We start from the raw sequence: 12,523 nt of genomic DNA, 5'->3' as shown, positions 1-12,523 counted from the left end.
GTCTTCTGAATAGAGACATCCAAAGCTGAAACCAAATATTAGAGCAGGCTGAATGCAGAGACTGCTACAAACAATGATGAGTTATTTCATGATTTGAAACAATATTGCCTCGTTTAACAGTTTTGGGGATTGTTTTAAAGAAAAATTTAAAAGATAAATACAACTGAATGAATGTAAACAGTTATAAAACAGAAAAAGTTATGGGGTGGTAAAAGGCTTATGAAACAAATGTTTTATAACCTCATAATTTCTAATCCCAATCAAAACTGGGATAGATTTGTTTATAAGGTCTTATTAAAATTAGCTACAATGTTAAACATACGCTAATATCAAACTAGAATTTTGGTTGAAAAGTAAGCTGTTCTTAAGATACGAATTTGTTCTCAATGAGAATACAAGAGGTAACAATTTTTCATTCTGAAATCTATTTCTTCTTAAAACTTCTCAGACTGATGCCTCAGAAGTTCGACCTTTACTGTGTTCTTTACACGTAATTTACAGGTCACACATCATTGTCTTCTGTTTCTTTTTTCTTGGAAAAGTTGCATCTTTATACTTGGCTGGGATGAGAACTCTCCTTTTCTTTCTTTTTTTTTTTCTGTTTGTTTGTTTTTTGAGACGGGGTCTCCCCCTGTCGCCCAGGCTGGAGTGCAGTGGCACAATCTTGGCTCACTGCAACCTCTGCCTTCAAATTTTCGTCAGCTCTGTCACCATCCCCCAGGTTCTAATTCTGTCACTGTAACACCAACACGCTTGCCTTCAAGGTCTAAAAAGCGGACATTGGTCTGAGCTGTCACATGGTTTTGTGCTCTTGGCTTTTGGTCTATCTGGGTTGTCTCCTGCGAGCAGGCGGAGGCACTCGCTTTCCTGCTCACGGTCCTCCTTTCTCTTTTTCCTCTCCTCTCTCTGGCCAGAAGCTTCACCAGGTTTACCTTGGTCCATTTCACAAGTGAGGGAACTGAGGTATCCATGGTCAATGAACTCTGGTGCTGGGGGAACGGACGCAGGAGCTCCCCAGCCTGGGTCCTCTGGTTTGCTCCAGCCCCTTCTCTGGGCCAGTGGTGAGGGTCCAGGGGTGGGGCTGAGTAGGGCTCCCAGATGAGGGAGGTGGCCCCAAGCCTGCCCATTCACAGGTAAAGCATCTGTCTCAGGCTCCAGTGCCCTGGAGACAGCCTGGCCCAGATACAGGAGTGACACGTGGAACTGTGCTCAGAGGCTGACATAGGAGCCCCGGGGTCTCAGCTGCTTTCTCAGGTAGGACCCTTGCTTTAGCTGATGTCAAGGAGTGTGGTGGGTCTGGGGACCAGACGAGGCATGGCCACATCAGAGGAGGCCTGAGGGAGGGGCGGGAAGACATCTCTGCCAGGGGTGGTGCAGGTGTGTGGCGAGGAAGTCAGGCTGTGGCCCTTGCAACCTGCGTTTGCCTGCCTGGAGATCTGGCATCTGATGGAAGCTGCTGTGCTGGGGACAGGGTGGAGGGTGGAGGGTGCAGGGTGGAGGCTGGGCGGCAGGGGGCAAGGGGTCAACTGTGTTTCCTTGTCCAGAACAGGACTCCTTCCCACGTCCCAGCTCACCCTGGGAGAAGGAACAGGGGCAGAGTGGAGCACAGCCCAGCCCTCACCTTGACGCTTCTCTCCATCTCTTGGAGTGGAGGGGGCTGCGTGTCTATTGTGACAGCTCCCTCCAGGGGGTGCCGGGAGACCATTTCCTGGTGCTAGAGCTGTGCCCCCAGCCCCCACCCTGGTTGTGCCCTGTCCACCCCACTTCCCGCCTCTCCACAGCTTTTTCCTTGTGAGTGACTTAGGAGAATCTACGGCAGCACCTGTGGGCAGCCCAGGAGCACTCCTGGGGTAGCCTCAGCTCCTGCCGGTCTGTGCTCACCCTGGGGAGACAGCAGCAGAGACCTCACAAGCTGTCACTTGGCAGGGAGAGGCAGCAGTCAGGGCCCGGTGCGGTGACTTCTTCCACACGCCTGTGTGGTGAGGTGCGGGAGATTGAGAGCTGGCTACCGGACAAGGAGCATAACGTGGCCACAGGGGACCACAGTGGTGGGGCTGTCTCCCCCCGACCATCTGTGCCTGGGCCTGCCAGTGCCGTCTTCTGTGCTCTGTGGGGTGGGGTCTTTGGCCCCCGGGAGGCCGTGGGTCAGTGTGACTCAGAAAGGTCAAGCTCACAGGTCCCCTGGGGTCTCTCACCCAGGCACTGTGCCCTTGGGGGCTGGGAGGGGTGAGAAAGTCCCAGGCCTCCCAGAGCCCACCTGGCTCCCCCACCAGAGTGGCAGCCTGGCCCAGGCTTGGGGCTGAAGGAGGTGATGCTGTGCCCCCGAGGCGGGCTCCACCTCCCCCAGGAGACCTTGGAGGACAGGCCCTCTCCCAACCCAGGCTCCAGGACACTTGGCAGTGCCTGAAGTCCTGCCTTTCCTCCCCACTTCGGTCTTACCTCCCTATGGTGAGGCCCAGGCACATGGATGACTCTGAGCAGACCTGGACCTCCATGGAGCCCTAGCCTCATAGGTGTATGATCTTGGGGGCCTCAGGGACCCCGTTCTCCCCTTCCCTAGAGCCTGGAGGCTGTGAATCCTGTGGATCCCTGAGCTGTCCTCTCTGAGACCCCAGGCGAGGAGGGAATGCGTGAGAGCGGGCAGCGAGGTGTCTATGTTCCCGTGGCTCCTCCCTGTGAGACCCCAGGCAAGGAGGGAATGCGTGAGAGTGGGCAGCGAGGTCTGTGTTCCCGCAGCTCCTCCCTGCTTGGCTTCTGCGTCCTAGAGAGCCGGCGGCAGGGAGATGGCACAGGCAGGACCTTGAGGGCTGCAGTTCAGGTGGCAGCACAAAGTACAGCAGCCCAGGCACCACCTCAGAAAGGTCACCTGTGCCCCTGGACAGGTATGCGCCCACCTGGCGGGATGGTGGATGCATGCTTTTCTCCCTCATATTGGGGATACCCGGAAGGCCTGGGGCCAGCTCAGGGAGATGTCTCTGGCGTGCAGGACTAGGTCCCAGGGCCCTAGAGCTGCCTCTCAGATTCAGCTGCTGGCAGTGGCACTTCCATTCCTGGCTCTGGGCTCTTCTATGCCCTGGGCTGCTGACGTCTGTGCCCTGTAGAAGCCCAGGGTTCCAGGGAAGTGGTTGAGGGTCAATGTGGTCCCAAGCAGGAGGCAGGACAAGGGCCATCCTAGTTGCTTCCAATTCCCTCCTGTGCCTCTGTGACTCCAGGAAATTCTCTCCCTTGTGTTTCAGAAAGAGAAAAATAAACCATGTTATTTCCTAGAACGTAATGAATGAACTGGGAGATGCTGGGGCAGGTGAGTACACCAGGTGCCAGGACCCATGGGTGAGTGAGCTGGGGTACAGCAGGACCTGGGGTGGGCGTCCAGTGGAGGGAGAGGGCTCACTGGGTTTCTTGCCACTAAAACCAGTACAGACTCAGCAGCCAGGGGCTGGTCCTGGGAGGGCCGGGGGCTTCCTGGTCTGCTCCCCTTCCTGCTGCTCCACTATTGCCTGTGGGGCATCTGCTGTGCCCAGGGAAGCCTGAGCCCCCTTCCAGTCACTTAGCTGAGGCAGGGATCTGGGTATGGCCCTCCTCACCTGGGGAAGCGGGGTTCACAGGCACTCAGAGACATGGGCACGATGCTCTGCCATCGTGAGGGGTCAGCCTGGCTGTGTGACCCAGCACCAGTGGGCAGCCCACAGGTGATCTCTGCAGGAGACTCCTCTGGCAGGTCACAGGACGCCCCACAGAGCCTTGGAACATCGTGACTGAGGAAGGGCTCACATCTTGTTTACTCCCCAGCCTCCCCACCACCTGCATCTGCAAGGGTAGGTGAGACCGAACTGGGTGGCAGAAACGCCCCAGTCTCAGGGGCTTAGCACCGTCCTCTGTGTCCTGCTTGGCACAACGGCACAGCCTGGCATGTCTTCCAGGCCCTGGGGTTGGTGGCCACACCTTCCAGCTCGTGTGACCAGCCATTTGCGCAGAAGGGCACAGAATTTGAGGAGGCTGAGGCTTGAGGAGCTTTGAGGCCTGGAAGGGGGGCCACCATCACTTTGTGTTTCAGGGGGTCCTGTCACATGGCCCTTCTCACTGCCAAGGAGGCTTGGAGTACAAAGGACACAGGGGTGGGCCTTCGGGGAGGGGTTCTCCTGCACACGCTTCTGCCTGTGCGCTCTTCTGTCCTTGTCCGCATGTGAACAGCAGGAGCTGGCGATGGGCCCAGCAGCTGGGGTGCAGAGAGGGAGAAAAAGTGTGTCAAATAATTATGGGTTCTTTTTTTATTTAGATGAAATTCACATAATGTAAAACTAATTTTTTAAAAAATTTGGTGGCATTTAGCCCCTTCTCAGCCTTGCACAGCCATCACCTCTACATAGTTCCAAGACATTTCCATAACCCCAAGAGGAAAGCCCATGCCCATTAAACAGTGGCTGGCCACTCCCCTCCCCCGGACCCTGATAACCCCCAGTCTGCAGTTCCGTCTCTGTGGCTTGGCCTCTTGACATTTCATCTGCATGGGCTTTTATCTGGCTTCTGTCACTCAGCATAAGATCTTTAGGGTTCCTCCCTGCTGTGGCCTGTGTCAGGCCCCCTTTCTGTTGGGGTGAATTGTCCATCACGGGGTGGACACGTGGGTGCTTCCCAGCCTTTGATGGTCATGAAAAATGCTGCTGGGCACACTCTTGTTAGAAATATCCAGGTCCCTGCTTTCAGTACTTTGGGGTCACAGGTATGAAATTGGCTGCCAAACTGTTTTCCACGGTGGTTGAATGATGTTCCATTTCCAGCAGAGGTACAGAGGGTCTTCCTTTATCGGGTCCTCAGCACCATGTGTTATTCTCTGGTGTGCCTCACCTGGCCATCCAGTGGGTGCGCGGTGCTATTTCTTTGTGGCTTTAATTTGCCTTTCCCTGGTGACAGTGTGGCTGGGCATCTTCTCCTGTGCTTGCTGGCCAGTGGCCTCTCTCTTTGGAGAAGCTTCCTTCTGAGCCCTCGATCCGGCTGTCTCAGGGGTCTCCTGTTGTGTGGCTGACTTTACATCACATCTGCGCCCAGGGCTGCTGAGCAGTGGTTTCATCTCAGGTGGCCGTCCTGCAGTGGAGCTGACTTCGCTGTCACAGCGGCACCCGGGTTTCTCAGAAGCAGCTTCATCCAGGGGCATCCCTGTCAGTGCCTGAGCCCCAGGTCCCTGGTGGGAAGGACGTGGGTATATCTGTGTCCTAATGTGGGCATTGAGTCACCACACCCTCAGGTACCCTGAGGACATTGTCAGAAGACCTGACCCCGAGGACACATTGAGTGCAAACATCCTGGAAGCAGTGATGTTACCACTCGTGTGAGAAGGGGCTGCTCAGGAACCACCTTGGAAAGGATGGGGGTTGGGGAAGGTGCCAGGGACCAACTCCATGATGAGGCAGGGCTCAGCTGCGTGGGAAAGCAGAGCTGCCTTCTCTTGCTCCCCCTCCATCCAGACTCTGACAATAACCGGGCAGATCCGGTGTGAGTTGGTTACTGTAACTGCTGTGGTGAGATGACATGCCGCCAGCCCTGAGCCACTTTCCTGGGGGAGTGGTGCTTGCACCCAGACAGCTCTGGAGGCCAGCACAGGGGTGGGTTCCCACAAATCTGATGGCTGGGGTGGGAGAACTGGCATCCATAGGCAGACACTCTGTGCTCCCGGGGAGGAGTTCCTGTCCCCATTCACAGCTGGGAACAGAGGCAGGCCTTGTGTCCAGCCATGGCATACAACAAAGGGGTGCAGAGGCACGGGATGGGCTGCTCTGCCTTGCTTGTCTGCTCCTTCCTGTCACTGAAATCGCTCCTTTGGACTGGGCTCACATCTTGCCTCGTGGTCAGTGGCCTAGGAGGACACTTGTGGTTCTGGCCCTATTTTCGCCCCTTGTCCCTCACCCCCAGGGGGCCACCTAGGCCAGTATCCATTCTGATTGCCATCATGCCCACAGGCTCCTTGGACCCTGGTCAGAAGTTCCTTTGGTGAATGATCCTGCAGACATCACACGGGCTCAAAGGGCATCAGAACCCCAGCTGAGAGGAGCCTCAGTATCAGGTACAAACCTCTCATTTTACACATGGGGAAACTGCGGCCCAGAGGGAGGCATGAGTTGTCACACATGGGGGCAGCATCATTGGAAACTTGGTACTACCACCCTTCCTGGCACAGCCACCCCACCTTGGGCTTGGATTCCTTTTTGCTCTTGAAGTTGAGGTTCTGAGGTTGGATAGCAGTGTCCAGATGCAGGTGACTTGTGCCCCAGCGCTGGGCTGCCTGGCTGTGTCCTGGGCTTGTCTGAACCCCAGTCTGTGCTGGGCTGGAACCTGCTCTAGAGGTTCCCAGCTCTGTTCCCTTCACCCTCCACCCTAGCAGACCCTCAGGCCTTTTTTGTGCTCACCCCCCAAGCTCCCCTTGGATTCTGCTCTGGAGTCCAAGGCAGCTCCACCTGGGACCTGGGCTGCCACTTCACCCCCATTGCTCCTCTTAGTCTGTGATGAGGATATGTCCAGACCCCTCCCTTCCCGAGAGCTGCAGTGGGTCTTAGAGGAGCCCAGCTCTGCCCCATGGGCTACCCTGGGGAGGTGGAGACCCATCTGATACTGTCACTGCAGGGGTTGCCCCATGTGGCAGCTGCTCGGCCAGGGCTGCCCTGACCCATCCCCAGCTGTAAGTCCCGTGTCACGTCACTGGTGTGCACAGGCACTCAGCTCTGTCAGCTGTGAGTCCCACATCACGTCACTGCTGTGCACAGGCACTAAGCTCTGTCAGCTGTGAGTCCCGCGTCACGTCACTGGTGTGCGCAGGCACTCAGCTCTGTAATTGACTTTGTCAACTCCACATCCTTAAGTGTTTGGTGGCACCAGGACCCGGCAGGGCTGACGGAGGGACCCCTGGAAGCTCAGTTAATTCTCTATGTCCAGCAAGGATGGGTGTGAGGCCTTGAGCACTGAGCGTCGGGGAAACCACCTGAGGTGTTCCTCCCAAACAGGCGCCCATGGCGGTGCTGTCCCTGCTGGTGGGCACTGCCTGAGCTAAATCCCCGTCTCACCTTCCCGGACCTTCACCTGGCTTCAGGGCTCCTCAGCCACCCGCATGTCACTGAAATGTCAAAGAGCTTGTGAGGAAGCTTCTGGGGCACCTGCCTTCTAGAGGAGGCTGAGGGCAGCTGTGGATGGTTATTTATGGTGATGTTTTTGGCCTGGGCTGCAAGCCGGTGGGTAAGTGGCCCAGGGATGGCAGCTCAAGGTGCCCCGGCTTCTCTGCATGCCTGTCACTGAGTGGAGGAGCCTGGACCTGCCACTAGGCTCTGTCCTAGCTTATTCTCTGTGTGTCCTCAGGTGGGGTACCCACCCTGTCTCTGCCTCAGTTTCCTCCTCTGGGAGACGGGGATCCTAACAGGTCCCCCCTGACAGTGGTTTTGATGAAGTGCATGATGTGGGTGAAGCACCCGGAGCGCGCCCACTCTTGAAGAACGCACCACGGACTCTCAAGGTTCATGTTGAGAAGGGGCTGGGGTGGGGCAAAAGTGGGCAGGCCATTTCAGCTCCAGGCACCTGGGCTGACAGATTGGGTTAAATTAGCATGTGCCTTGCTGAGAGCACAGGGGACAGTTGCCCAGACCAGAGGCACCAGGTCAAAGCTGGTGATGCCTTGGCCTTATCACCCTGGCAAGGGCCAGTGCATGATGTAGTCGGCCAGGGGTGGGCTCGAGCCTTGCAGCCGAGGGGGCCTGGTGACCCTCACAAGGTCGTTCACAGGCCACTGGGGTGGCCTGTCCTTTTCCAGCCAGGCCTCACTCTAGGAAAAAAAAAATGGATGGTTACCTCGTTGGCAGTTTCCTTTGCGTGGAAGTGGGAAGTCACTGCTAGCGAGGCTGGTGATGAACTCCGCAAAAGCTGGGAAATGCGGTTTGAGCAGGAGCGCCCGTTATCTTGGCCAAGCTGCTGCAGCTGGGCTGGCGGGTGTGGAAGTGTGGGTGGTGCCGTGGCACTGCTCGGGGCCCAGGCCCCTCAGAGCAGAAGACCGGGCCGGTGTGCAGTCTTGGGGTGCTGGCTCCCCCAGTGCCCAGTTGCTGATGAAACCTCAGCCATGCCCTAACCCCTTCCCACCCGCGGCAGAGGGCTGTGTGTCTTCTGAGGGTGTCAGGAGGCTCAGGTCCTGGTCACAGTTCCAACATGAGTGTGAGAGGCAAATTCGGGGCCTCAGTTTCTCGGCACAGAATGCGGGGAGAGATGTCTGTGTTCTCCAGTGGGTGGCTCAGGCGAAATCCTGGAGGAAGAAGCCTCCAGGAGGATAGGATGATGCAGAGATGGTGGCACCTTCAAGGCCAGGGCCAGCTCCCATCTCTGCTCCTCCTCCCGCTGCTCCTCCAGGCCACCCCTTTCCCGGCTGGGGGCCCAGGAGGAGAGGTGTCTGAAGAGACACTGCACCCCACCCTGGGTCCCCTGCTCTACATTTTGGGAAGAAGGAATTGAAGTCTGGGACTCAGGCTGCACTGCCATGATCATGACAGTCGTCCTCATTGGACACCAGGGAGGTAGCTGCCCTTGGCATTATTGAGTGCCCAGTGTATGCACTAGGCTGTCCATGCATCTCCAGAGACCAGTGTTTTCTTGACGACTTGACAGAGAGATGCTTAAACTGAGGGCACTAGGAACGGGACAGGCTGTCGGAGTTTCCAGATGGAGGGACTGACTCGTAAGTGAGTGCACCTGGGCTGTAGGGCCATAAACTGAGGCAGTTGGCTCCCCAAATGAGGCTCCTGTGGACCACTCAGTCCAGCCTGCTCCAGGCCTTTGCTCCTCACCCGCTCAGTGCCGGGCATTGGGCCATGACGGGCTGGGCGATCTGATACCTTGTTATGCCCCTTCCTTTTATGTTTAGACGCAGCCGCCCAGCCTGCCTGCTGCAGTAGAAATCGTACAACTGACAGAACGGAAGCTTTGTGACACCAAGGTACCAAATTACAAACAGCAACTAAGGCCATGCCAGGCAAGGGTGGAGTCACACACCCCTCGACTTAAGGAATAAACTGTTCTGATTGCCACAGGGTTTTCTTTTTCTCTAGCAGCTAAATAAGCACTGTTAAAAACATGGTAGCTCAGCACCAGGCACGGACTAACTCACCCCCAACCCCTGTTCTAGCAGCTGTAACTACAGCTCTGATGGGACAGGAGATTGTTTTTAGTAACTTTCTTGTATTAAGAGCCCACCCACCATGGACTGATTGTGGCCGGTTTACAGAGGCTGTGCACTTGTGTGCCTGTGTGTCCTGAAAAGACCTTTTGAGGTAAAGAGCCTGATTGTAACACATTTACATATTGTCTTCACCCCAGAGTGAACATGGGTCGTGTGTTACACATGTTTGGTCGGTACACGTGCATCAGGACTGCCGTCGTGAACATGGGTCGTGTGTTACACGCGTGTTTGGTTGGTACACGTGCATCAGGACCACCGTCGTGAACATGGGTCGTGTGTTACACGCGTGTTTGGTCGGTACACGTGCATCAGGACCGCCGTCGTGAACATGGGTCGTGTGTTACACGCGTGTTTGGTCGGTACACATGCATCAGGACCGCCGTCGTGAATGTGGGTCGTGTGTTATACGCGTGTTTGGTCGGTACACGTGCATCAGGACCACCGTCATGAATATCCATGGCTCCTCCTGTAACCTGTTGAAAGTTTGTTTAGCTTGTCCGGAGTAAAGCTCCTGCCCCAACTCTTCCTCCTTCCACGTGCCAGGCTCTTACCTCGGTGGGAGGCACACTTCCCAGCCTGCGGGATGGCCACTTTGTGGGCTGTGTGCAACCTTTTATGAGAAATAAGGTCTCTTTGCTGAGCAGACGCTCTTAGGTCTAATACCAAGCCTCAGCAACACGCGGTTTCCCCATGTAACAAGCCTGCACACGTACCCCTGAATCTAAAGTGGAGGAAAAAAATCTCCTCTCCATTTCCAAATGCATAGATCTTGTGAACAGAGTGGATGAAATGGTTTCTTTGTAGAGCAGCATATCAGGTCTACATTACCTTTTGTTACCTGCTACCCTGTAACGCGCTTTGGTTAGTTTCCCTGAATGTTTGTATTCACTTGTCAATCAATTCACAGTGGCTGATGCGTAAGTGAAACCCACACTTAGCTTAACCTTGGTCGGTGCCATAGAGTGACAGGCCCTGTCTCACATATCTGAGAGGTATCTCTGTACTGGAAATGTTTAAGCTGGAATATGCACGTGGCTTTTAACACGTTTGCAGTTTCTTTGCTATTCTCCTTTTAAGAGGTGGCGTCTCTGCCCACCCTCACTGGTTAATCAGACTTGTCACCAGTGCTGGCTTTTCACTGGCAGATGATGTGGAAGTGATGTTGTGTAACTTCCAAAGTTATGTTGGAAATGCCATGAGTGTCTGCCTGCTTCACTCGGGACACTCACCAGTGAAGCCCTTGGCCACCAATTCAAAGCTCTTGAGTGTCCTGAGACTGCCTGCTGCTTGGAAGCCCAGGGAAGTCCTGTGTGTTCTCCAGCCAAGCCCAAGTACCTCTGCAGACCTGTGCATGACGGCACATCCAGAAGATTCCAACCCCCTGCTGTGAATTTAATCCCACTCCATAAGATTTCTCTGCAGTCCCCAGACATCAACAACCCCCAGTAAGCTCTCTTTTCTGCGTCCTGCCTGAATTCTTGTCCCTGTGAAGCATTAGCAAATTGAAATATTTGCTTTCTACCAGCATTTGGGGGTTTAATTTTTTGGGGATAACATGCTAGTAGAACATTTACAAGGCACAGAAGACTGCACACTGACATCTGGACTTGTCTTTCCCTCTTCTGCGGCCTGCCAGCGTCTGCCTCTGGAAGTAACAACTGTTAAGTTTCTGCATATCTTACCAGATTTATTAATTGAACAATCATGTAGCAGTGACACCACAACAAAGCTTTTTAAAAGGGCTTTGGCTACCAGGGTAAAAGGCTCATTTATTTTCTTTTACTGTGAACACTTTGGTGGCACCAGGAAGGAAAGCCTTAGGCTCATTCCTTTTTATTGTTCCTAATATATTCTGTTTTTAAAAATGCCTGTCCCAATTTAGCATTAAGAGATATAAATCTGTGGTCTAGTGTTTTTATTATTATTATTATTATTATTATTATTTATTATACTTTAAGTTCTAGGGTACATGTGCATAACGTGCAGGTTTGTTACATATGTATACTTGTGCCATGTTGCTGTGCTGCACCCATCAACTCGTCAGCACCCATCAACTCGTCATTTACATCAGGTATAACTCCCAATGCAATCCCTCTCCCCTCCCCCCTCCCCATGATACGCCCCGGTGTGTGATGTTCCCCTTCCCGAGTCCAAGTGATCTCATTGTTCAGTTCCCACCTATGAGTGAGAACATGTGGTGTTTGGTTTTCTGTTCTTGTGATAGTTTGCTAAGAATGATGGTTTCCAGCTGCATCCATGTCCCTACAAAGGACACAAACTCATCCTTTTTTATGGCTGCATAGTATTCCATGGTGTATATGTGCCACATTTTCTTAATCCAGTCTGTCACTGATGGACATTTGGGTTGATTCCAAGTCTTTGCTATTGTGAATAATGCTGCAATAAACATACGTGTGCATGTGTCTTTATAGCAGCATGATTTATAATCCTTTGGGTATATACCCAGTAATGGGATGGCTGGGTCATATGGTACATCTAGTTCTAGATCCTTGAGGAATCGCCATACTGTTTTCCATAATGGTTGAATTAGTTCGCCATTCTAACTGGTGTGAGATGGTATCTCATTGTGGTTTTGATTTGCATTTCTCTGATGACCAGTGATGATGAGCATTTTTTCATGTGTCTGTTGGCTGTATGAATGTCTTCTTTTGAGAAATGTCTGTTCATATCCTTTGCCCACTTTTTGATGGGGTTGTGTGTTTTTTTCTTGTAAATTTGTTTGAGTTCTTTGTAGGTTCTGGATATTAGCCCTTTGTCAGATGAGTAGATTGCAAAAATTTTCTCCCATTCTGTAGGTTGCCTGTTCACTCTGATGGTAGTTTCTTCTGCTGTGCAGAAGCTTTTTAGTTTAATTAGATCCCATTTGTCCATTTTGGCTTTAGCAAAAGCCAAAATGGACAAATGAGGTCTAGTGTTTTTTAACTAAGTTTTCTCTCTCTCTCTGATACGTATGTGTATCTTTATATGTGCACACCTGCACAATTTTCAGTTGTTGAGAATTAAAATTCTCCATTTACACAGGTAATATGTGTTCTTTCCCAAATCCTGCTAACCACTCCGTCAATTAGATAATCCCTGAAAAAATGGCAACATCTATATTAATGCAGTTTTTATTCCTCATCAATGACCCATTTGATTTAATAGTTCTTAAAACTTGTGACAAATCAACAGTGATGGAAATTTGTACTGAATCATTTCATATCTTTTTTTATTACTATGAATTCTTAGAGATTGGCTTTAAAATTGAACTTACACGAATGCATTTTAAATTGAATTTGGAACTAGTTTAGAATTGTTGAA

Source organism: Chlorocebus sabaeus, unplaced genomic scaffold, assembly GCF_047675955.1.
Source record: "Chlorocebus sabaeus isolate Y175 unplaced genomic scaffold, mChlSab1.0.hap1 unalloc_scaffold_114, whole genome shotgun sequence".
NCBI lineage: Eukaryota > Metazoa > Chordata > Mammalia > Primates > Cercopithecidae > Chlorocebus > Chlorocebus sabaeus.
Note: the sequence above shows the minus strand (reverse complement) of the source record.